General features: G+C 41.0%; 1 protein-coding gene across 1 annotated transcript in view; it reads left to right on the top strand.

The window, feature by feature from the left end:
* SH3RF3 (SH3 domain containing ring finger 3) overlaps nucleotides 1-23732 on the top strand; it is a 232664-nt gene that overhangs the window by 57454 nt on the left and 151478 nt on the right. The gene's annotated exons all lie outside the window — the stretch shown is intronic.

The raw sequence follows: 23732 nt of genomic DNA on the forward strand, positions 1-23732 counted from the left end.
TACTTCTGCTCTGTAAATTAGGTTCACAACTCAGTGATGGTTTTTGTTCACTGAGGGGTGCAGAAGGTTCTTGTTACGGTCACTGATTTTCCAAGAAACTTTAATAATTTGCAGACATCCAGCTGCATTTAGATGCACAGAAGGAAGAAACAGATTTCATCTTGCTTCTTCATTTGTAATGAAGTTATGTTTTTGTTTAAAAATAAATGCACCCAGGGAACAGATCCTTAGGGAAATCACCGGAAACACTTGTATGCAGAATGCAGTCAAATATGTAGATCCAAACATGTTATCCTTGGCCCAGTTTAAAATGCTCCACTGGGATGTGTACACAAATATCTCCAAAGATAATCACAGTGATGAAGTTAAAGTCATATGGAAAACTGGTCAGTGCCATTATTCACTAAAACTTGTTAAAGCCATCCCAAGTCATTTTAGGATCCGCAAAACAAAGCAGGAGATACTGTACTTTTGAGAGGCACTAAGTGGTGTTTATTTGACTGTGAATAACGTAAATCAAAGCTGGAGTCAGCATCTTCTAACAGATCTTGAAGAGAAAGTATTCATATTTATTGTTATACTTATTAATAAACTTGACCCAGACAGGCAGAGATCATTAAACATATTTCTGATGTTGCCCCCACTCCACAGGTACTTCAAAGCCAAGGTCAGAGGCCAGTCAGATAGCTGATTATTTCAACTGCCCTGCTACTGTACAGCACGGTGTATTAGAGCAGCACTAATGTTTGTGCTAAGATTAGTAGCAAAGCCATTTTTAATCTTAACTTGCGGTTGGACATGTCTGACCTATAAAGGGTAGGTGATGAGAAGTGATGTTAGATTTAGTGGCTTCCCTCTGCAAGAGTGGAGATTGTCAATTTTCTGGCATTTCAAAACTATTTCTTCTCTACTGGGAGTGATTACTGAAGGCAGCAACTGCCATCTACGAAAATGCAAACTGACCTGCGAAGACTTGTCAACAACCAGGCAGTTCCCAGACTCAGAAGTGAGCACATTAAAGGCGGAGGTATTCCACTTTATCCAGGACAAGGACAAGGCTGTCCCTGCTTGTGAAGATCAAGTCCATTGGGGTCGTTAAATTCTAATGTCAGATGTGATTTTTAAAACATGACTTATGCAGTCTTCATGTCTGTTTTAAACAGTTTGGAAAATGAGGTGTTTTTTTTTCTAGTTTTGTTTCATACCACTACTGGTTGACACAAAATGGCATATTTGAGTCGCACAGAATCACAGAATCAGAGAATCACAGAAGTGTAGGGGTTGGAAGGGACCTCAGGAGATCATCGGGTCCAACCCCCGTGCCAAAGCAGGTTCCTTACAGCAGGTTGCCCAGGTAGGCATCCAGACGGGCCTTGAATATCTCCAGAGAAGGAGATATACAAGTTACAATTGTTTGAGTAACTTATCTGCCAATGAGATCTTTTGATGAACTCTTTTATTTTTCTTTTGTCTTCCCTGTGGCTGTAAGTCCTGAGCTCCTGGCTTCTGCATCAAGCAAAAGTGCAGAAGGTGTGTTTTAACATAATTGGCAAACAGAAGTTCTGCTTGTCCAGAGGAACTAACAATTACATTGCATTATACATTTTTGTGTTCATTTTGCAAAGCATTGCTATATAATCTCATTATCTTGATTTTTTTCCAAAAAATGTCAGTGTGGAATGCATGATAGAATTTCATGCTGTTGCTTACTTAATGGCATTACTTGAGAATATGGGAATGTTTCTTAGCGTGCTGCGAGAACTTATCTCAGTAGTTTGTCAACAACATAGCAGCTCTTTAGCTTGTTCCCGCAGTAATCTTGACCTTGTAACATTCTGATTTTGGGGCAGTTTCAGAATTCACAACCCAAGCCTTTCTGTACTATACTATGCGTGCAAGTAAACCTCCCATATGTGTTTGCAAGTCTGCAAGTGTCATAAAGTGTTTTCTACAGCAAGTCTGTTTAACTATCAGTGGTTCACGTAGTGATGTCTACTTAAACATGTTTTTATATTAAATACCTATTTCATGTTAAAGCCTGAATATTTATTAAGATCCTATCACAGCTAATATCAGATAGTGGTTCTCATGTGAACACACTGACTGCAGGCAATCCCGACCCGGGTAAGAAATTCCAGAGCACGCCGTGCAGGAAAGGTCAAACTCATTTACACGGAGTTGTGTTTAACTGTGCAAGGCAGAAGCAAGCTTCATTACTTGTAATTAATCCTCAAGGTTCCTGGATGTCAGTTTACAGAGGCAGCCGTGAAGGTAGTTCATGGAAGATAATTAATATTTGTTATTACTGACTTTGAAGAGACTCTGAATTGCAATGTTTATAAGCCTGCTGGTTCTTTTTACAGTGAGAGCCTGTAAGGAAATTCCCTGTTTAAATGGTCAGTACTGTGACTGTGTCTTAAACTGTTGTTTTTTAATAATTTCTGCTCTTTTACAACAGAAGGGCATAGGCTGTCATTGCGGATGCATGCTAACATACCCAACATGTTGGCAACTTTTCACAGTTTCAAAGAAAAAGTCCTTCAGGGAAAGGTTAATGCAGCTACTGGGCAGGTTAACGCTCTGTCATTCCTTGATGGCTTTTCATTGATATGGTTGTGTTGTTTTTTTTTTCCTCTGTAGTTGTAGTGTGTTTTTTTTTTTTAATCTCAAAATTATTAGTCTGCTCAAAGAGAATGAAAGAAATCTAAAAATGCATGCATTTTATTAACAGCACAAACATCTCCTGGAAAATGTAGGCCAAATTCTCCACAGTCATTGTGAAGATGTCATAAATGTGGAACAGCTAATTGTAGCTGAAAGCAGAAGATATTCTCAATTCTCTGAGTTTTACCTTGGGTTCAGATTAGTTCTTCAGTCCCTACTTGCATGTGGGCCTCTGCATGCAATCTCTTCATTTTTTGTAGTATTTTTTTTTAGACTGGACTGAAAGTAGGTTAAAGAAGAGTGATTTTCTTTGCTTTTTAGCTCAGATGTCAAACTGAAGACATAACCTTATTCTGTGTTTTGATGTTGATGTGAAACATTTTCAATTACTTTATGTAAAAACAGCAGCTTAAAAATGTTTGCAAAAACTAATTTTTGCGCAATTTTAAGGTCTTCAAACTGAGAGACTGTTTAATACCTCATACAAAATTTGACCCTCTGGAGTCCTGCTTTTCCATTCCTCCCTTTCTGCTGTCTCCTCTAGGAGAAACAAATAAACAAAAGGCTTCTTTGCATGCTAGAGACATTAGAAAATGTTTCTGGATTCATGTAGATACTCACTGGTTTGTAGCCAGTTCTTAAGATGAAGATTTTTCTGGGTTTGAATCACAACTTTCTCTCATTAGATTGACTCTAAATTACTGGGAAAAAGGGAACAAGGATTAAGTGAGTTTGGGGAAAACACATTTCCTTGTGAAGGGGCTTTGTGAATATGAAGTAGCCTACTTGATATAATGCTGCAATTTTATATTTTATTGTTTTACGAACTAGAGTTAATCTTAGTGGCTATGAATTAGGAGTGTAACTGTGCAGATTTTAGTGTGGTCTTTCTGGCAAGTGTTCAGTGATCCAGTGAAAAAAATTAATCTTTTTTCTCCTTCACTGGTTTGGCCATCAAAAGCAATGTTATTAATTATAAACCCTGAAGTAGCAGCTCTCCAAGTTTTGCGACCTAGTACTCACATTGTTTAAAGTTCTGCATTTGCCACAACCATAGTATTAATTAGCGTGTTGATAATGAGCCTCCACTCCAGTACTGTAACCCTCATCAGTGCATACACCTGACAGCAGCTTGAGTATTTCAATAGCAAGCATGAAGTCAGAGATCGGTGTTCTCTGCTGTAGGGAAATTAGTTAAGAAAATCCACCCCTGTCTAACTCTATGGGTTATACACAAATGTATTGTTGCTTTTCTGCTACTCTTTCTTTATGGGTCATATTTACGAGGAGAGTTTTTATGCAGAGGTTTTAAAAAGCAAGTTTTGAGCAATCAGCAAAAGAAGAAGATAGATGTGGACTTCGGTGTATGTATTCCTAAAGGCTACTGAATGGTGCCCAGTTATTTAAAAAAAGTAGCATAACTGGAAGGATCCAGTTTTAAAGACAATGTAAAGTTGGCTTTCAGAGTCGTACTTAAGACACAGGTGGCCAAGGGCATGGAGGTGTAATTTCTGCAGAGAAGTCACGCTTGCCAGCTTGCACAAGTGTCTCCTTTGCCAGGGTCAATATTTGCTGACATGTGAAAGCTGACAAACCAAAACATCGTGCTGGGACACAAGGGAGATGGGTGGAGAAGGTGTGGGGTAGAAAGTGACTGGGAAGCAAAAGAAAGAAAAAAACACTTGGCATGCAATGTGCTGGCATACTTCTGTCCAGTATGGGATCTGTTACCTTTTTTCCATTTCCTAGCATGAAAAATGTTATGCGTGTTTCAGTCTGTAATGTAATTATTGGGGTGATAACATTGCCATTCTGGTGGATTGAGAAGATGAAGCTGGGATGGAGAATCACAGCATGCTTTGGATGTCTAGGTGACTGAAAGGAGCAGGGCATGCTCCTGGCTGTCACACCAAACGTAGCTGGAGATTGCCTCCACATCAGCCTCCACAGCCTTGCTGTGAATTATTTCACAGCAAGAGAAAGAGCAGGTAAACTTATAAGGATTAAAAAAAAAAAAAAAAAAAAGACAAGAAAAAAAAAAGACAAGAAAAAAAGAAAGAACACAGAACTACTCCACTTGAAAGTTCTTTGAATAAAGTCCTGTCATTTTTCAAATTCTTTTTAGAATTTTCCAAATTTCCAATAAAAAGAAAAGCTGTGATTTCCCCTAATAATAACTTCTATATATATTTAATACTAGGTTATTATTCATGCTTTTATGTTCTTCTACTGTGCAAATTATGTTTTACTATGTGTCACCTTTTATAAGAAATTCTACATTTTTTTACTTTTTTTTTTTTTTTAAATAATACACAATACTTCTTGAGTTTTATAGTACCCTGGGGACTTTTTGAGTATGTAAAAGATGAGCTTGCTGTCAACCTCCATACCTTTGCCTTTTTATTTGAAGGAAGTATTGGCATCTTAATGTGCAACCTCAGGTATGGGAACGTATTCATATGAATTTAATATGAAGCTTTTGCTAATGTATATTGGTTATATAACAGCAATAACATTTTTCTAGGGAAATAATAAGTAAATGATGTCACTTAGAAAGCACAGAGTTTTGGAGAGTTTCCTAAGAAACAATTATAATGCTGAGTTCTTAGGGTATGGTTATTATTCTCACTCCTGGCAAAGAGGCGAGGTTGATGATGCTATGCGTTGTGCGTAAAGCAAGCAGTATGTCTTCACCCATATCCTTTAAGTTGTGGGGTCCTCTCCTAAAGTGCTCGCTGGTTCCAGCTTGGTGCCAGCACCCAGCACTGGTGCATGAGCTCCCTGGGCATGTGGGGGACCAGCTGCACCCAGGTGACAGCAAGGGACTGTGCCTCTGGAGGTTGAGATAGCCTACTCTCTTTGAAATGGGGTAGGTTTACCTGGTCAGTGGTGGGCTAGTGAGCTGGGATGAGCATGTGGAGAAACCTGGTGGAAGGGGCTGAAGAGGAAGGGGGATCTGGGTGAGTCCCGTTGCTTCAAGTGGGTGCTGCCTGCTTGCAAATCCTCCTGAATGATATCCTCCTCATGGTTTTGCATATATGTGTATTAAAGACAAATGAGCTTCACAGAAACTCTCTAACTTACTATTTCCTTGGGTGGTGCACTCATACAAAATGCATGCGTGGAGGCACCCAAACCAGCCTGATGCTTGGTAGCTCAGCAAGCATGCAGTCATTAACACAGGCCTGTGTTTGTTTTCACTCACGGTACAACTGAAGACTCTTGTGGTGACCACGATGTAAAGAGCCTGTTGGCATGGAAGTGCTCTTTGGCTTGGCATGTTTGGATGTTTGCCGTGCCCTTTGCTAGCATGGCTGGTCCCTCGGAACGGGGCAGTCAATATTGCAGGCTGCAGAAATCCCTTCCTCTATCTGAGCTGTTTTCATGGAGAATCTCCTGTTCACCTGCATCCAACAGTTGTTTGCCAGCTCTTTGTGGTGATCTCTTTCAGATGTATTCTGCACTTTTTCATAGACAAGTTGGAAGCTGACCTTTTGCTGTGAACCCACTTTTTTATGTACTCAGAAATAATATCACCAAAATGAAAAGTCTTCCTGAAGTGTTGTGTTGGAGCTTGATCTAGGATCAGTCTTGGTCACCCTGGGAATTCTGTCATCCAAAGCGTTCTGCAAAGGTCTGAAGAATGAAAAGTACTTAGTGAATGTTTTCCTCATTAAAAAATAAAAAATAAAAAAAATTGGCTTGTCATAGCTCTGTGACTTGGCCTGAAAACCCCAAATTTATTTGGCTCTGTTGGTCTTGGCTGCGGCGTGCGTCTTCTGCTAATCCTGGAGAGTTAATGAATTAAGTGCAGTCCCTTCACAGTGCAGCTGAAGCGTGAGAGTGGCCGAGACCTTGTAGCCATGGGGTGGTAAGGCAGCAGCAGGCCGGTCCTCGCATGTGCCTCATCTAGCTCTGCTGCCTTCCTTCAAGGCCTTATTACATGGCTCTTGCTTTCCTCGGGAAATCAGTCTTTGAGTGTGATGGATCAGTTGGTGTTGCCTCTTCAGCGAAGCCTTGAGGAAGTTTGTATGCCTGTAAAATGGAAAGGTTTATTTGTATTATTATTTTAAAGCATGTTGTTTTCATTTCTGAGAGATACGTGCCCCACCACAGCGGTGCATCCCCTCGTTTTTGCTCAAAAGAACAAAGTAGATGAGAAACTCTATTACCTGGGGAAGGGTCTTGGTATGTTAAATGCTGCTTGTTAGTGCTGAATTCTGCTTTTTATTCTGAATTTAAACTTGCCTTTAGATACTTTTATGTCTTTTCCCAGTAGGTTAAAACATAAGTTATTGCTGGAAACCTCTTTCCTCTTTAACTACATGAATGCTGCTAATGAGTCACCTCTGAGCTGTCTCTTGGGCAAATAAGAAAGTCTTTTGGTATTGTTTTATTTCCTCAGTCTCAGATAATTTCTGTGGCATTTTCTTGAGCCGGCTCCAGTCTGTCAATCTCATCCCCAAAGGACAGGCATCCTGATCCTCCCATAATGACTTCCCCTCTGCCATAAAGGCAGCTTTCCTGCTCCCTTCTTGTGCTTGGTGCATCCATAGTGGTATTTATTCCCCCTGCACTCCAATTTTTGCCCTTCTGCAACTGTTCCCAAACATTGATTTGTGTTTCCTTTCAGATCATTGATAAAGATGTGGAGCAGTATTGTCTCAGAAACCAGATCCCTGAAGGCTCCATTAAAAACGCTGCTGTTGGATGATGAATACTGCTACAATTAGAGGGGTTTTATTCACAAGTGTGAACTCACTGTCAGCTCCTTTTTAATCAACTTAGCATTTGCTCCACCACTGATTTTGTGAAACAGCTTTTTAAAAGTCATGATTTCTCACTGTGCACAAGTTTCCGTGCCTGGTGGAAGTCCATCATGGGACAGTATATGTCTTCTGGTGGTCAAGTCCAAGAAAACTGTAACAACCTTGCTGAACAAGTCCTATTTCCTGCAAAAGCATGTGAAATAGAATTAATTATTTTAGAAACTGAATTAATTATGCTATCATCATTTCATTAAGAGTTTAACGTCAACCACTAGATTTAGAAATTAAGGGGAATCTATTCCATTTGTTTTGCATAATACTTAGGAGGACTTCAGACTGCGATTTATAATATATAGGTTTTATTTGTTTCCCTTAAGCTTTTGTCCATAAATTTGGGAGTGTGTGGAATGATGATGTGCAGTTTATTGGCAGAGCCATTCCTGAGTGTCTGTCTCTTCTTTGTTTCTGAATTCATGTCCTCAAAAAAACAACATGACGTATTATAGGTTTTTAAAGAGTGTTTGCGTGTGTTCTTTTCCCTGAGTTCTCTCTTCTGTCTTCTCACTGCTAGAGAGCTTGACAGACTGTTTTAGCATTACTGATTGCAGTAACACACCAACCAAAATTCATCCGTGAAGCACAACCATAGTGCTGATTTCAAAAGCTTTAACAAAAGGCATCCCATCTGGAGCATCTAAAGCTCTAGTATGGTTTGTTTTAGAGTGTGAAAATTGAAACACTCCAGTCAGAGAACCTAGAAGTAAAATTGGTTTTGAAGGATAATATACTTAACGCTTGTTTTCACAAATGCTTGGTTTTGTGTGTTTTTGTTTATTTGTTTGTTTGTTTTCTTTTCCAGTTAGCATTATAATTCATAAACAATTGAGGATGCCATTCCATTCCTTAATATCTCTTTTTTTTCTACCTTTCCTTATGCTGTGTTAGACTTTCTGGAATGAAAACAAAATTTACAGTGGTGATGATAAGCAGCTCTGGGTTTGATACTGCTCCAGACTATTTCATTTTATTTTATTGTATTGATTGAGACATTTATTATTTCCATTTCTTTGTCTAATTACATGGTTTCCAATGACATTTTCTGGTTAACAGACTAATAAAGTGCATTTCTGTGGCACTTTCCATCTATTGATGTGAAACTACTTGCCTGACATCCCCTGCGGACGGATGAGGCATTGTTATCCTGATCCTAGCAAAGGCGAAAATTAGTCACAGAGAGGATAGATATGTGACTTACTCAACAGCAGGGGAAAAGTGGTTCATTACCTTTGCTTTTCCATTGCTTTCCAAGTCTGTGACCTAGCCAAAGCACTACAGAAAGTCTTTGATTCATGTGCATAGGATGAGAGCCGAAGAAATGATACCAATGCCAAAACAGCTCAGCTAGCAGGTTTGGGGTTTCCAAGGGCTTTAGTCTCATCAGGAAGCTGTCACGCATGCTCCAGTGGTCTCACTGGGAGTTTTGTGTACCAAAAAGTTGCAAAATCCAGCTGGTAAGATCTGCAGGCCCTCGTTGCTCATGGACGGTGCCTCACCATTCTCACATCAAGCAATCCATAGGCATTGCTTCCAACATCTGCCTGAGATTAGAGGAAAAGGAAGGAGGGCTTTTGGATAAGAAAGGGACTTCTGTGTCATTAGACACCTTGAATCACTCCCGTGTCAGCTAATAATTTTTATTTATTTATTTATTTTTATTTTTTTGGCATGGCAAGTATTTAAATAATCAACATTTCTCTGGCTTTACTAAGTCCATTACCATGCACTTCAACCTGAAGAAGTAATTCCCTGAGCTAAAATGAACCTAGGAGATTGTGCCAGACCAAAATGGTGCTTCAGTCATTGTGTGGTATGTTTCTGTGAGTCAAGTTGACAGTAGCATGTGGTGAAAAAAAATAGACATTTGTAGTGTTCCAAATTTGTATGCACGGAGTTTGAAAAGCAGAGGATTTGGCAAACAAAGCTGAAGATGCATTCAGGTGGCAGCTGCCTCATGTCCCCAAGCTTGTGTGGGGTTTGCGAGGGGCTACTCAGCTCTGAGCATGCTGTGAGGGGCAACCAGTGACATTTAGAGACTGACAGCTCAAATTCAGGTGACAGCGAAGATTTTGTATAAAGGAGCAATTAGAATTGCACTTTCCGTTTAGCTTGGGGCAGATGAAGCTGGGAGCCATTCAGTGCTTTGTGTCTGGGATGAAGCCTGGCTTTCTGGAAGGTCATTTGGCAGTGAAAAATAACCTTAAAATCAAAATTTTGGGTGCATATAGTACCCAGAGAGAGCAATGACCAAGTTTGCTTCAAAGCTTCTGGCTCAAGTTGTGGAGTGGCTGAAGTTTGGGGAAGATATATTTGGGCAACGTGGTTTATGCTTGAACCGATGAGAGTGAGTTAGTGGCAGCAAGGCACTGGCATTTTCCTACAGCCAGAGCTGCTGAGGTTCTGTCTTTGTGCAAAGTTCCTGTGTTTCTCTTATTTCTTAATGTGACCCAGAAGCAGAGGCAAGAGACCCACGACAAAAGAGGATAGATGATATTAGCAGGAGCAGCACTCATTTCAGCCGTATGTAGGAATTTTCACCAGCTCTACACCTTTAACTGTTGACTTCGATGGCTTGGTTTTGCTGGGCAGGTGGCTGCATGCCTCAGTGCAAAGCTGTGCCTCCTCCAGGAGCATCCTCCCTGGGGATGCTGGCTGCAAGCGTTTTGAGGCACCTTAAGGACACCCTAAGTTTTGATTATGGTTGTAATGCACAAACACCAAAGGAAGGTGGAAGGGATTTTATCTGGGCATGCGGTGCTGACTAGCTAACTTGCCCAGATTCTGCTTTGCTACTGCAAAAGAGGGAAACCAGCAAGTGTGGTGACACTGGTTTTCATGCAAGTTGTTTTCTTATGTTCTAAAACACAGAGAGCATGAGGTAGATTTGTGTCAACAGAAAACCTGCCTGAACAGACCTCCCTTTTAAAGCACTAAGAACACATGAAAAATATCATTTCCCTTTAAAATTAAGCATCTAGTCCAACCAGGCAGAATTTCAAGGTATTTCATCTTGGACAATACTGATGGAGGTGTCCCCAAGGAAGAAATGACCTGCAGTGTCATCTGCATGGCTGTTTGTCATAGTGGACCCTCTGAAAAGAAGATCATTTGTGTTAATGATGGTTGTTCTCACTCACATGGTGTTTTTCTTAGTGATTTCAGTGTTTTTCTTTTCTTTTTTTTTTTTTCTCTTCAAATATCCTGTTAATACCAGCCTTGAAAAATGAAGGTGCTGATATTACGCATTGATGCTGGGATGATTCTCCTCTTCCCCTCCCCTTCATCAGGGGAAGAAGAGTATAAGGTACCACCTGGAAGACTTTTAAATGCATACTTTCATGTGGTTTTGAAAGGTGGGAGCTTTCAAACTGATATCTTTTCATCTGTGGATATCAATGAATGGATAGTGCTGCATATTTTTTCCTAGCAGCTGGCATAGGAAAGAAATTGAGAGGAAGGAAGGTCAGTGATTAGAGAGGAATGTCTTGACCTGTGTTCAAAACTTAAGTGAAAAAGCATGAGAAGTACTCCCTAAACTGCCAAAACCACCTGTGGATAAGTGGTGGCAGTGGTAGTTAAGCTGTCATTCATGAAAACTGAGGAAAGGCAGAGGGATGGCTGTTTACTTTAAACATCTTGGGGGAAGAGAGGATTTCCATGACAACACCGAGTTCAATGCTAGCAGTGTATGATAACGGGAAAAAAAAAAAGAAAAAAAAAAAAAGTCTGTTTCAAGATATCTTGCTGAGTCTCCTGACTGTGCTCCTCTGTCATCTAAACATTTTAGTTCAGGATGTTGAGCAGGGCATGTATGGAAAGAGTTAGGAGGAAATGTCTGAATCTGTGGAAATGAACTACAGCACCAGTACCTTGTCTTTCTGGTTAACTGCTAGTACATAGGATCGATAATTTTTGTCAGTGATTTACAATCTGATGTGGGCATGTCTATTCCCAAATCTATCCCACATTTTCTACAGAAGGCATTAAATGCGTGCTCTACAGAGATGTTGTGATGTCTGTGTCCCACTCTCAGATTATAGACACTCTGCAAGATGAGCACTGCTTTGAAAAGTTAACAATTCCCAGCCACGGCTGCATGGCTGTTCTGAAGTTGCTTATTATGAGAAATAATGCTGAAATACCAAGGAGTTCACACTGTCATAATCCACACGGTGCAAAGTACTCTGGTGCACATTGTCCATCCTGCGTTATCTCAGCGATCTGCTGTGTGGGACCAGCTCTTCTATAGGAACAGTGACAACTAGTCTGACCTGTGAAGTACAATTTCATTACTCTTGAGGAGAGTTAATTAACAGGCTGGGAAGTCTGGGGCATTTACGTGTTTTGGAGCAGAGATAAGAACAAGACGAGATATGGATACTGCTAGTCAAGGACAGAGGGTTTTCAGGCCGATGTTTGTGCACGCTGTTGTTTTCAGCCCCAGAAGTGAAGAATTTTTTTGGGGGGAGAGCTATTTTAGACAGGGACAAACATCTCTTATTCCCACGTTGATAACGGGAGATATAGTGAGAACTGGAAAGTTCAGACACTGAAATGACTAATATGTGTGTGGGCAGACTTGCTATATGTGCAGGATTCCTCACACCTTCTAGGCTATCTGCAACTCTGTCTATACAAATCTTTTCCCTGGAGTTGCTATCCTAATTTTACCCCTCTTTCACCTTCACACCAGTGCTAACAACATGCGCAATGTTAATCTGGGTTGAATACATAGAAGAGCTGCTCATTGGTGACACTTGAGCCATCAAACCATCTCCATGGTTGGACAAGTGAATAGTCAAATGTTGTCAGTTTTTTTTTTTTTTTCCAGTTTGTTTTATTCCCCTTTTTCTCAGATAGAGACTTACTGGAGGGTGAAGGGTGAACATACTTTCGTCCCCACAGCCAGCACTTGCAGAGCCGTGCAGCCACCCTCCTCTTTTCTGCCTGTCAGGTGGCTGCTGCCTCCAACCCCCGTCTCCACTCTCTCCTCCCCCTTTTCTTCTCCTCGTTCCTATCTGCTACTTTATTTTAATAGTCTGGTGTAACTAGCCAAGACCGGCAACGTGACTGTAATACAAAGACAAATTATAAGCAGTGCTTTCAGCTTTCCGCTTGTGAAGTTTGCCAGGTCTCACTGAGACACATAAGGCCGAATTAACTGGTTTTAATGACATTTCTCACGTGCTGCCTTGCAAGACGGAGAGATGCCCACAGAGAAGCAGAAATTTCTTTCTTAGTGACTGTTTTCCTTTCATGCTCTAATTTAAAAGACTTTCAAAAACAACTTAAGATCATCTGCAATTCTTTATTTGTTCCCCAAAATAAATGTAATGGCCTCAAATACCACTTGTACTGTGATATATGGATGTATAGATACACAGATATATAGTTTCTCCTTTAAAAAACAGTGACAATGAAAAAAAAAAGATATTGAAGATTTTTTTTAAATTTGTTTTTAATAGCTTCTGTTATTTTATATGAATTTTCTTTGTAAATGTATTAAAAACTTTGTGTATGTGAGCGTTGCTTGTTTTGTAGAAAAAAAAAGGAAAGGGTTTGATACGAAATCCCAAACTGCAATTAATAGGACACTTACTCATTCTCTAGTTCTCTGACTAAGAGCAAGAAATTGGAATAAAAAAAATGTCTTAAATCAATCCAAAGCAATTCTTTCTTGCTGAAAAAGAAAGAAAAAAAGTCATGTTTCTTGTTCCAGTGTTTTCTCTTTCTCTGTGTCACAATTCATCTTCAAGCCTCGCAATAAAAGCAAATGAGATAAAAGCCCAGGTTAGAATACCAGGGAGGAAGGGTGAACCCATTGCCTTTTTACGCAGTTGCAGATAATTATACCACTAACCCAAGATGCAAGAGACTCAATTCCCTTTACTGCCTGGAGGCACTTGAACCCATTTCCAGGAACAGTTCCTATAAATGTGAATGGAAGTGGCTCATCCCAGAACACTTTTTGCTTTGCCAACTCTGTTCCCACTTTGCACAGATTACTTAAATATTCATTAAGTGAGGAGAAAGCAAGCTCTCTGCAATGGAGCCGGATGTAGAGCAGCGTCCAGGGAGCTGTGGTCCTGAGCTCATCAGCCTGCTGCTAAATAGTCAGGACTATTGCACGGGGGCTGCAGAACCACACAGACCCCGGGTTGTTTGGGGACCGGAGGTAATGAACCTCCATGTGCCCGCAGGCTTCTCAGCTGCCTCCGAGCTGGCTTGGGATCCATAATGCACAACCACATTATTGCTGTGCAAGGATGCTGTAAGAGACATGGCTTTTCCTGGTGAGAGGGGCAGTATGCCATGGGGTCTGCAGCCAGGAGATGGCAGGTACCAACCCCGTCCCCACTCTTGGGCGTGACATTGGGTGTCAAAACTGAGAGACCCAGCTCTGAAAGTGCATTTCCTTCTCCTGCCTCACCCCCACTTTAGGAAACGATCCCTTTGCTTTCTTCATTTTTATTAGATTTAGCAGGACATCAAAGCATTCTGAAAACAGTGCTTTGGAAAACCTCTTTTTTTTGTCTTTTTCCTTTAAGGCACCTTGAAACTTCATTTCCCAGTAAATTACTACTTGTGTCCCAACTCTAATTAACTGGTTAGCACTGCAACAGTGATCAAGGGCTTTGAAACACTCTGGGTAGGAGACATCTCCCCCAGCTTTATCAGCCCATTATATCATTCAAGTATAACCTTATCTTTGTTCTGCCCTTAATAACTGCTTATCTGCTTTCCCCATAAATACCTAACCCCTTCCACCCATGCAGTCACTTTTACTGGGGAAAAAAACTGTGAAAGATACCATCTTGTTATCTTGTAAGTCCTTTATGGATGTGAGCTGTGTGCAGTATTACTACTGGCTACTCTTGTTAGGCAGGTGGTCATTTCTGGCTACTGGGACTAGAACTCCATATGCACACCCCATACACATACCTCTTTTGACCATAGCTTGATACCCATCTTTCTCCATTTGCCTCCTGCTTTTGCTGATGTGTTTGAATGTTGCTTCATTCCCTTATTCCGTAGCTAAAAGGAACCTGATCCCTCCTGTGGAGTTCCAGATGTTATGCCAGTAAAAATATTTTGTAATATGTTTCTTTTTACGTATACTTAACACAGCAAGTTATTTCTTAGATTTGTGTTTATATACAATTTGTAATTCCTCTGGAAAAAAAACAATGGTTGTCAGTCTCATTTATAGTTAACATGAAACTGTATGCAAAGCTAATAGGCATTTTAGCTGTTATAAATAAGCCAAAATAAGAGATTTACATGTCAATATTATGAGGATTTTTCTGTTTCTTATAATACTATCAATTTTATCTGTACTTCCATGTGTTTTGTTCTCTGATTTGTCATCACTATCTTGGTGATGTTAAAAAAATAATTATTACAAAGTAATTTTAGGAAAAATAGTCGGTGTTATTTAAATATGGAACTTCTTTCTGTTCCTTTGAAACTCACTAAAACAAAGGCTCAGTGCAAAAGCAAAAGTTTAATTTGTTGCGATCCAAACTGTATAAAGTGATTTTGTTTTTAAAAAAAGCTGTTTTATTCAATTCAATGTTTGATAAAGGACTTAAGTCAAATGAATGAAAGCTAAATGCACAAGCTCATAACATTATTGTCAGTTCTGTTACGTAAACAAAAACATTTTAGTTAAACAGAGTGAGTCTACTCTCAGCCAACTCTATTTAAAGTAAAATACATCAAAATCAGACTTAAGATGATAAGAAGCTTCAACTTGATTTGTTCGAGTCAATGGAGCCACCTACAGATTTGACCCTGAATATATAATAAGATATAGTGCCCAAATTTCCAAAAGCATGTGTGATAGACATACGTGAGTAGTGCAAGTCATATTTTGCACCCGAAGTTTAATTTCTGGAGGACTGGATTTTTAGAAATGCGGCTTTTAAAGAGACAATACCTACTCCCATGCTTCAGCACCAAATTTTCAGATACACAGAATCCCATGTCCCGTAGATTCATAAGTGTGACATGAAGGTATGCACACATGCAAAGCACCTGTGAGTGTCTTTAAAAGCATTAGGTGCTTCACCATGGTGCTGTTCACTGCTCAAAGCCTGGCCCTAACACTGCACAAGATGCTCATTCTCTGTATTTGGTTTGGCAGTGGAGGGTGGTGCTGAGACAAACCTGGAGGTGTCATACCCCGGGGGATTTTGCTCACTGAGAAATGAGACAAGCCCTACTGCTTTCCCCATGACTTGACTGCAGGTGGGACAGTCTAAAAAAAACACCAATGTTTTGACAGTTTTACAGTCGTTTCCCCCCTGTTTGCCAGCCCATGTTGCGTTGGACCCATTTCAGAGGAGGATGTTGATCCCCCTCCCCGTGCACTATGGTAACAAGCTGTTTTCTGCATTGAGCTGTTGGGTGAGGCCTTCTGCTCAGAGCCTGGGTGCCAAGGAGCACTTGTGTCCCTGCTCGCAGCAGATGGGAGAGTGGTTTTCTGGCCTGCCTAATCAAGAGGACCCTATGCCAAGGCATAATTGGGCTGATTTGTGCATGGATCCCAGCCCCATGGATACCAGGCCCATGTTTTATGTCAAGGCAGCATCGACAAAGGGGTCAGGCTTGTGGTGTGGCCTGCTGGCTAGGGAAGGTTGGTAGTTAGCAAACACAAACATCCTCTGGAGAGCTGGTGACCACAGGAGATGGCACAGGCACTCCTTTGGCCCCTGTTCTCCCTCCTTTCTGTGGCACTGTGCATTTTTACCACCACAGGAGAATATCCTCCATGAATATGGAGAATCTCTGTGCAGAGTGACCAGGAGGGGAAGGGAGATGCTCCTCATCCACACAGCCCTGTGGGGCTGGATGCAGCTGTCAGAGATGGGATGGCATGTTTAATGACACTTAAATTCCTTATCCTCATGTCTCTCTCTCAAATTGAAACAGGATTTAAGATTGAGAAGAGTTAGCTCTGAGAGAGAAGAGGGACATGGCTGAAAAATCTGTAGTAAAGCTATGTGTAGCCACGTCATTGCAGCTTTCCTGCAACCTGCTGGTGGATGGAAAGGGAAGTGTTACAGCTCGGCTGGGTTCCTGGGATGCAGCCACTTTATGTGAAAGGGCCTCGGTGGATGCGTTACCTCTTGGTGTGTTGCCAAGGGTTTAGCACTGGTCAGCCGAAAGCAGAGCATCTGCAAGGGAAGGTGTTCCCCTGGCAGCTTTGCTTGCCCTCACTTTTCCAATCAGGTATCTGACCTTGGTGTATTTTTTTCTTCTCAGAGAAGAATTACAAAGAAAAAGATTTTATAGCTGTTTTACCCCAGAAACCTCATTGTTTATTCATACATACTCAATTTTTGCCCATCTGAAATCCAAACATACTTCCCACAATTAAAAAGTAATAATCTCTACATATATATTAATCGAAACAGACAGTCCTCATAATAGTCTTTAACATGCCCATCCTCCAGCTCGCACCCAAAACTGGAGGAAAAGCTTGTCAGAACTGGTAAGTTTAAAGTACAACACAAAAAGCTCTCTTACCACCCCTCTGGGGGAAGCCAAGCTGCTGGAGAGCTGCATTAGTCCATGCCTGGACAATACCATACTATGTCAGCCAGATCTAGTGCTCAGGATGGTCACTTCAGTTGCAGGTTTGTAACAGGGCAAAGCCAAAGGAGAAGCATCTCCATGGGGTGGAAATAAGGAGGGCGCAGACCTGATATTGTCCCCGGTGCTATTCACAGATGGAGAGTGAGCATTGCGCTGCATGGAGGTTGCCACAATAATTCTCTTGAGGTTGCAGAGCTGAGCATAGCTGTGGAGAGGTACATGTAAATGAAAGAAGTCATAGATGCTTTTTGCAAATACAGGTGTTAACAAATACTCTCTGAGGGGTTGCTGCCAATTTTCAGGCCATGAGGAGTCTAGAGATCTGTAGAGACTCCTGCTTATCAACAGATGAAATCAGAGATAAACTTACCCACCAGCCAAACCAGGCTGATCCCTTTTTCCTAAACTCTTCAGACTGGCTCCTCTGCGCTGCACTAGAGGCAATCTGAGCACATCGGCGCTTTGATGGATCCTAAATATGTAGTCAATATACTAACTGTGCTCAGCAACCTGCAGTATGTTTATGTTAGAAAGATTATTCTTATTCTGTCAGAGGCATGGTGCTTTGACAGTACATCACCTAAGAGATTTCTCATTTTTACAAGTAAAGCATGAGGGCTGTGTTCTTAATTTCTTGCCACTTTGTATAAATACTACCAGTTGGAAAAAAAAATAAAAATAAAATGCTAACATCTTGATTTGTTAGCATTTTTCATTTGCCTCCAGTTGTGTAAACAGAGGAGCTGAGCAGTGGAGAGCAGGGCTCGGTGTGCCAAGCTCCTGGAGTACCTCATGTCCATTGTGTTTGAGTTCCTTCAGCAAAGCCCAAACAGGCTTTCACTCTTTAGTATAGCTTAGGCTTGTGTCCAATCCGTCCAGATTGGCAAATTTCAGTCCAGATGGTTATGATAGATATGGTACCCTCTCTCTTAATCTTGACTGAAGAAGTTTTGACAAAGGCCTGTGAATTAAGTGGGCTAGGAGCAGCAATGACTGCATGAATTTCACATTTTTGTCTAGTCCATCTGCCAGACTGAGAAGAGAGAAGGCAGGAAAACCATTTCAGTATAAATTAGGGTGTCTGAATTGCACAAATCCAATTAGTTAACAGGCAGGACATTTCTCTGCTATTACTACTACTTAAAAAAATTCTCTTTGGCAATGCACGTTGAGCAGTAAATCTTTCCTTTTCAGGCTTGCCATCCATTTGGAACCTTTGTCCCACATTTACATGGAAATTTTACTCCCCTTGAACACAAAGCTTTCTTCTTTCAGTCTGCAGGCTGCATTAATTGTCAGTAACGTGAACAGAAATATATTCTGAGGCATTAAATCATCAAAACTGAACATGATTAATAGCCTGTCCTCTTGTTATAAGAAGTTTGGCACTGTGTGTTTTATCTGTCAGCGAGATGACTATTTATATTGTTTTGGGGTAACTAGCATAATAGCCTTAAGTATAATTACTTATTTGAATGCACACAATTAAAGCTGTTTTTCTGGGAGGACTTTGTGCTTGAAACAAACTTTAGTGAATGCTTTCTTTGCCTGGATGGAGAGGACAGTGTGCTTCACATGATGCTGTAGTGCAGCTCCGTTTGCTGAATGTGACCTTTTTTTTTCAGCAGCAACTGCATTTCAGAATAGCACGTTATGCTTTCTTGTAAGCAGAGATAACACTATCTTGCCAGTCCTTCCCACTTACTCATAAGGAGTGGGCTTACAGCAGCTTTGATTCATGCCATAGAAGTCCAGATTGTACCTCTCTTGCTGACTTCTCTCTCGCAAAAACCTCTGTGACTTCTGGTCTTGTCCCCAAGCTGGTTTTGGCTCTTGGTTCCCATCAGGACTGCTGTTGACCTCCACTTGTCTTATTCTTCTCATGCCATTTTATTTAGCTTCTTTCACCAAGGTGTCAATGCTAATCACAGGCAAGAACCCCCAAGAATAGTTTTCACCATCTTCCATGCAGGTGTCTCCATGAGGCATGGTCTGTGTGTGTATCCTCCAGGAAGGCATTTTGAATAGGAGTTACAGCAGATGACTTCAACCTGCCCCTTCATAATGGAAAAAAAGAACTAAAAAAAAAATTACTTTCTGGTATTTATGCATAGTTAAAAACATTAATTCAAATGGGTATTAATAATAAGGTAGAAGTACTTAAGCTGCACACTTATCATTAAGAGAATGAAAATGTGAAAGCAATTTACATTCTTTATCCAGTAGCAGCATTTCAGAAAGGCTGAAATGCCAAATACATTTCATGTTTCAGGTCCATTTTCACACCATCTGAAAACTGAGGTCACACTAATAAAACATTAAGTTGGATGTGCTGTAAATATGATAAGGTTTCTGCAAGTCTTCAAAAAGTTGCATGCATTCCATTGTTCGGGCTTAAGCTTATCTGCCATAGTTGGGCTTTTCAAATATAGTTTAACTTGACTGCTTAAAGTTTCCGAATCCCCTCCTATCAAATGCTCTAAGAAAGTAAAAACATAAAAATGTCTGCATCCAGCAGACTGTATTTTGACAGCCATTTATTTGAATCCCCCAATTTGACAAAATGTAAGCATTATCTAATATATGATATTTTTAGTTTCGAAGGTATTGAGCCCTTTTTGACTTTTTTACTACTTAGCCATGCATGGAAAAATACAGAAATAATGGTATTAAGCAATCTTTTATACCATCACCCATTAATGTATACCTTTCTAAAACTGGAGATCAATAAGAAACTTAATTTTAAGGACATTTCTTGGCTGTCTGTTTGAGCTAGTTCATATCTTAATGGGCATTAATGTAGACGTTTTAAAAAAAAGCAAAAATAATGTGCGGTAGTAGTTGGTTATTTTTAACACACATGCACTAGTTGCGTTTGTTTTTATTGCTATGGGAATATCAGACAATGCTAACAGGAACAAAAGATTAAAATTCAACATGAGTGTTAAGAAAGAAGGTTGTTTCAAAAATAATATGAGGAGATGGCAGGCTTTAACTATACATTTCCTGTAGAGCAGTTCTTCTGGAGTTACTTAATACAATCTGGTTTCTCAGAATGTCCTTTGGATATGATTATATTATTTTTATTGAACACACATGGAGAAAAAAAATAAAAAACAACAAACCACACACACAATTATTTGTCCCTGATACGGCATACTGCCTTTCACACACAGTTTCTAATAATAAAGTAGTCTTTAACACATTTAAAAATCTATGCTTGGAAGAGGAAGCATGGATACGAACCACGCAGAGCAAGCAGTGGGCGCACGACATCAGGAGCTGGGACTCAGCATCACACTCTGACCCTCTTCTTCTTAATGGGATATTCAAGCAGCACTGGGTCAAAGCAAAACATGGGTACAGGCAATCTGCTCACTGACAAGGGAGCAGAGGGGGAGGACAACGAGCCGAGGAATTTTGACATCTATACGTCAGATAGTGGGAAGATTGGTCAATTTAGGTTTCTTTTATCCACATGCCTGGTCAAAATTGCCAAAATGAAGCATCTCTAATCTAAGGAAGCACATGGCTGACAGTTGGGCATTGCTTTACAGTCTTGTGTTGCGAGTTGTATGTATGTGCTTAATGAAACAGTCTGAAAAATTTCCTTCAAAGAGATTTTTATGAAAACAGTGGGATTTGGGCCAAATCATTTATGTCAAAAGCATCTGCTTTCTCAAGAAAATGATGACTTAAAAACAAAACAAAACAAAACAAAAAAAAGGAAATAAAGAAAAAGAAGACAGAAATACCTGACAGAGGGAGCCTGTCTATCCAAAGCAGTCTCACGGTGCTACAGATCAGGGGCTGTTTGGGTGCTCTGTGTCCCCCAACCCTGCTGTGTGCTGTCTGCCCAGTGGGGCTGCGTTTCCCAAAACGTAGCCCAATTTTTTACTGGGATGTGTGGGATTACACTGTTTGTAAGCCTAAGATAGCTCTCAGCATTAGGTTATATTGATAGTGTTAGGTGTATTTTGGTGATTTAAGTCTACAAGGTGTAGCCAGCTCATGGGTTTCTACAAATGTAGTCACACAAGTTGTATAAGCTGACACCAGACTCTCTAACAAGGCTTGGCCCCAGTCTCCCCATGACTTCTCACCAGTGTCACTCCTCGGTATGACCAGGTCTGATTTATGGCTGGCATGGCTCTGCCAGCCAAAGCTCCCAGCGTGGGCACCATCACACTGAAAAAACCCACTCCTGGAATCAGCTCGCCTGGCACGAAGGCAGCTTGGCCCCGGTGCTGGCTGCATGTTGGGGAGAAGCTCCTCGTTGGCTTGGTAGAGCCACGCGGACAGACCCACCATGCACAGGCACAGCTTTCCCAATGCCTCCTGCATCCCACTGCCTCCCGAGGGAGCTGCACTTGACACCACAGTGCAAGACCCAAAGATATTTGAGGTGCATGCAGGAACCTTAAAAGCAACAACTGGGTCACTCCGATCTGCAGTCTGATCACGCTTCGTTCGCTCAGCAGTATCCCTGACAGGTCCCATACACTGCCTACAGCTGGCTCTGCTGGTTCTGTGCCAAATGAGAATTTCCTGGTGTGAAAAGAATCCTCAGTTGTCTATTTTGTGTCCTTTCTGGGCTTCCAGAATAGTACAAATCATGTTTAACTGGGCTATAGAGCTAGCACTGAATACCTTCAAGCAAGCCCATAAATCAGAGAGTGAAAGCTGGGTGTTATTGCTCACAAAATGCAAAATGGGATGTCTGATGTTCCCCAAATTACTCTTTTATTGAGCTGTATTGAAATGATGAAGACTGTTTCTGAACTGGGTGCTAACAAGCATTTTTTCCTCCAGCACCTATGGTCACATTAAAACTGCTGGTCATCCAGTTTTACGTAATTCCCTCAGTGGAAGGGCAGAAGCAGGCCGGCTTCTCTTCTCCTGCATCACTGTAAATCTGGGCAAACTTCATTGTCTAAAGCAGAATTAATTAACTCTGTACTTACGCTGGTTCAACTCTAGTCATGATCTAGCCTCTCACCCGTAATAAGGGCTGCTGTTTAATAGCCTGTGGAGAAATAGAGCAGGGGAGCACAGAACCTGTATCCTAATAGTAGGGATTCTGCTTTATGGCAGAAAAAAAAAAAAAATAGAATCAGAAAAACGTAAGACTGGCCAAAGGTTTTGCTCATTTCTTTCTAAAACCTTCCTGGCACCTGTGCTGGGCAAAAAAAAAAAAAAAAAAAAAAAAAAAACAACAACAAAAAAACAAACAAAAAAAAAGGAAACTGATTTGCAGGCACAAATTTCCAAATGACACAAGAAGTCTTGAGGCATTTGCACACTGCTTTTCATTTTTCTGTCGGGTTCTGGTAACATCTCAGAGCCAAGGTGCCCGTTTCCTAAACAGATAAAGCTGCACTGCCAGCTACAGTCTGCAGCTTGGCAAGTCACATCCTGGCTGCCAGCCTGGCAGCTGCCCTAATGAAACTAATTGGAGGTTCATCTGCAACGTGGAGAGCCCTGTGATCAGAGATTTTGCTTTTGAATGTTGGCTTTAAAGTGGCAAACTGCGGCACGCTGGTTTTAGATTGCTCTTTGGCTTTATTAAGTGCCTTTTGGTTGACTTTACTGTGTGATCATTCCTGTGCTGCACTTACTGCGTGGTGCCATGTATGCCACGCTGGCACTGGCAAGCCCCTACTTTACAGAAAAAGGATGTGCCACCAGCCAGCCTTGCCAGCATGACCCCTCTGCTGTTCAGGCTGTGCCCTGTGTGAGTCCGTGACACACCTGCTGATGGATCATAAAGCAAAACAGTGGCAAGCCTGGACATTGTCGAATTTAAATATTTTGGATGCAGAATCAAAGGGGCATTTGCTGGTTTCTTAATGTTCCAGACGTGAGTGTCAGCCCAGCTGCACCGCAGCCCTGCTCCTTGTTAGTGCTTCACAAGATGCTTGACAACCTGTATCAGAGTGTCCAGACCCATGCCATCAGCACCCCATGCTTTCTGGGACATACAGTAATCCATACAACAGTCCCAACAAACTGTGGAAAACACTGAAGCCTCTAATTTTGCTTTAGAGCAGGATGGGGGGAAAGATCTGACTGTCTTCATCAAGAGAAAGAGTTTTCCCAACAGCACTGCACTGATCCTACTGCAAATGAGGGCAGGAACAATTTTTTTTCTAGTTGGCTCCAGCACTCAGATTCCTGTAGATTTTAAACATCCCTAACTATGTCTAAACACAATTTGCCTAAACATAATCCCTCCTTTGTCATTCTGACTTCATCTACACATGCAGCTTTAGTAATGTGACTTTTGTCTTGGTTGTGTCAGCAAAAATGTTACCTGTGTACTTGGACTGAGAAATGTTTTGAAACGTTGATCAACAGAGTAGTTGAGGCATTTGCAGGCCTTTTGAATTAATTTTTTTTTGTATTTTTTTCCCCTGGTGCATATGTATATGTGCAGCGCATTAGAAATCCTGAAAATAAACCAAATAAAAAAACATACAGAGGTATAATGGGGGACCATGTACATGAGCCGCAACATTTCTCACACCACTTTGATGACATGAATTTCCTTGCTGCGCTCCTTTCTCCCAATACATATTCTATTCTGAGTGGATAATGTTTCCAGCTGGTGACAGGAGGGCATTTTTTCATCATAAACCAATA

The sequence above is a fragment of the Anas platyrhynchos genome, chromosome 1, assembly GCF_047663525.1.
Source record: "Anas platyrhynchos isolate ZD024472 breed Pekin duck chromosome 1, IASCAAS_PekinDuck_T2T, whole genome shotgun sequence".
Classification (NCBI taxonomy): Eukaryota; Metazoa; Chordata; class Aves; order Anseriformes; family Anatidae; genus Anas; species Anas platyrhynchos.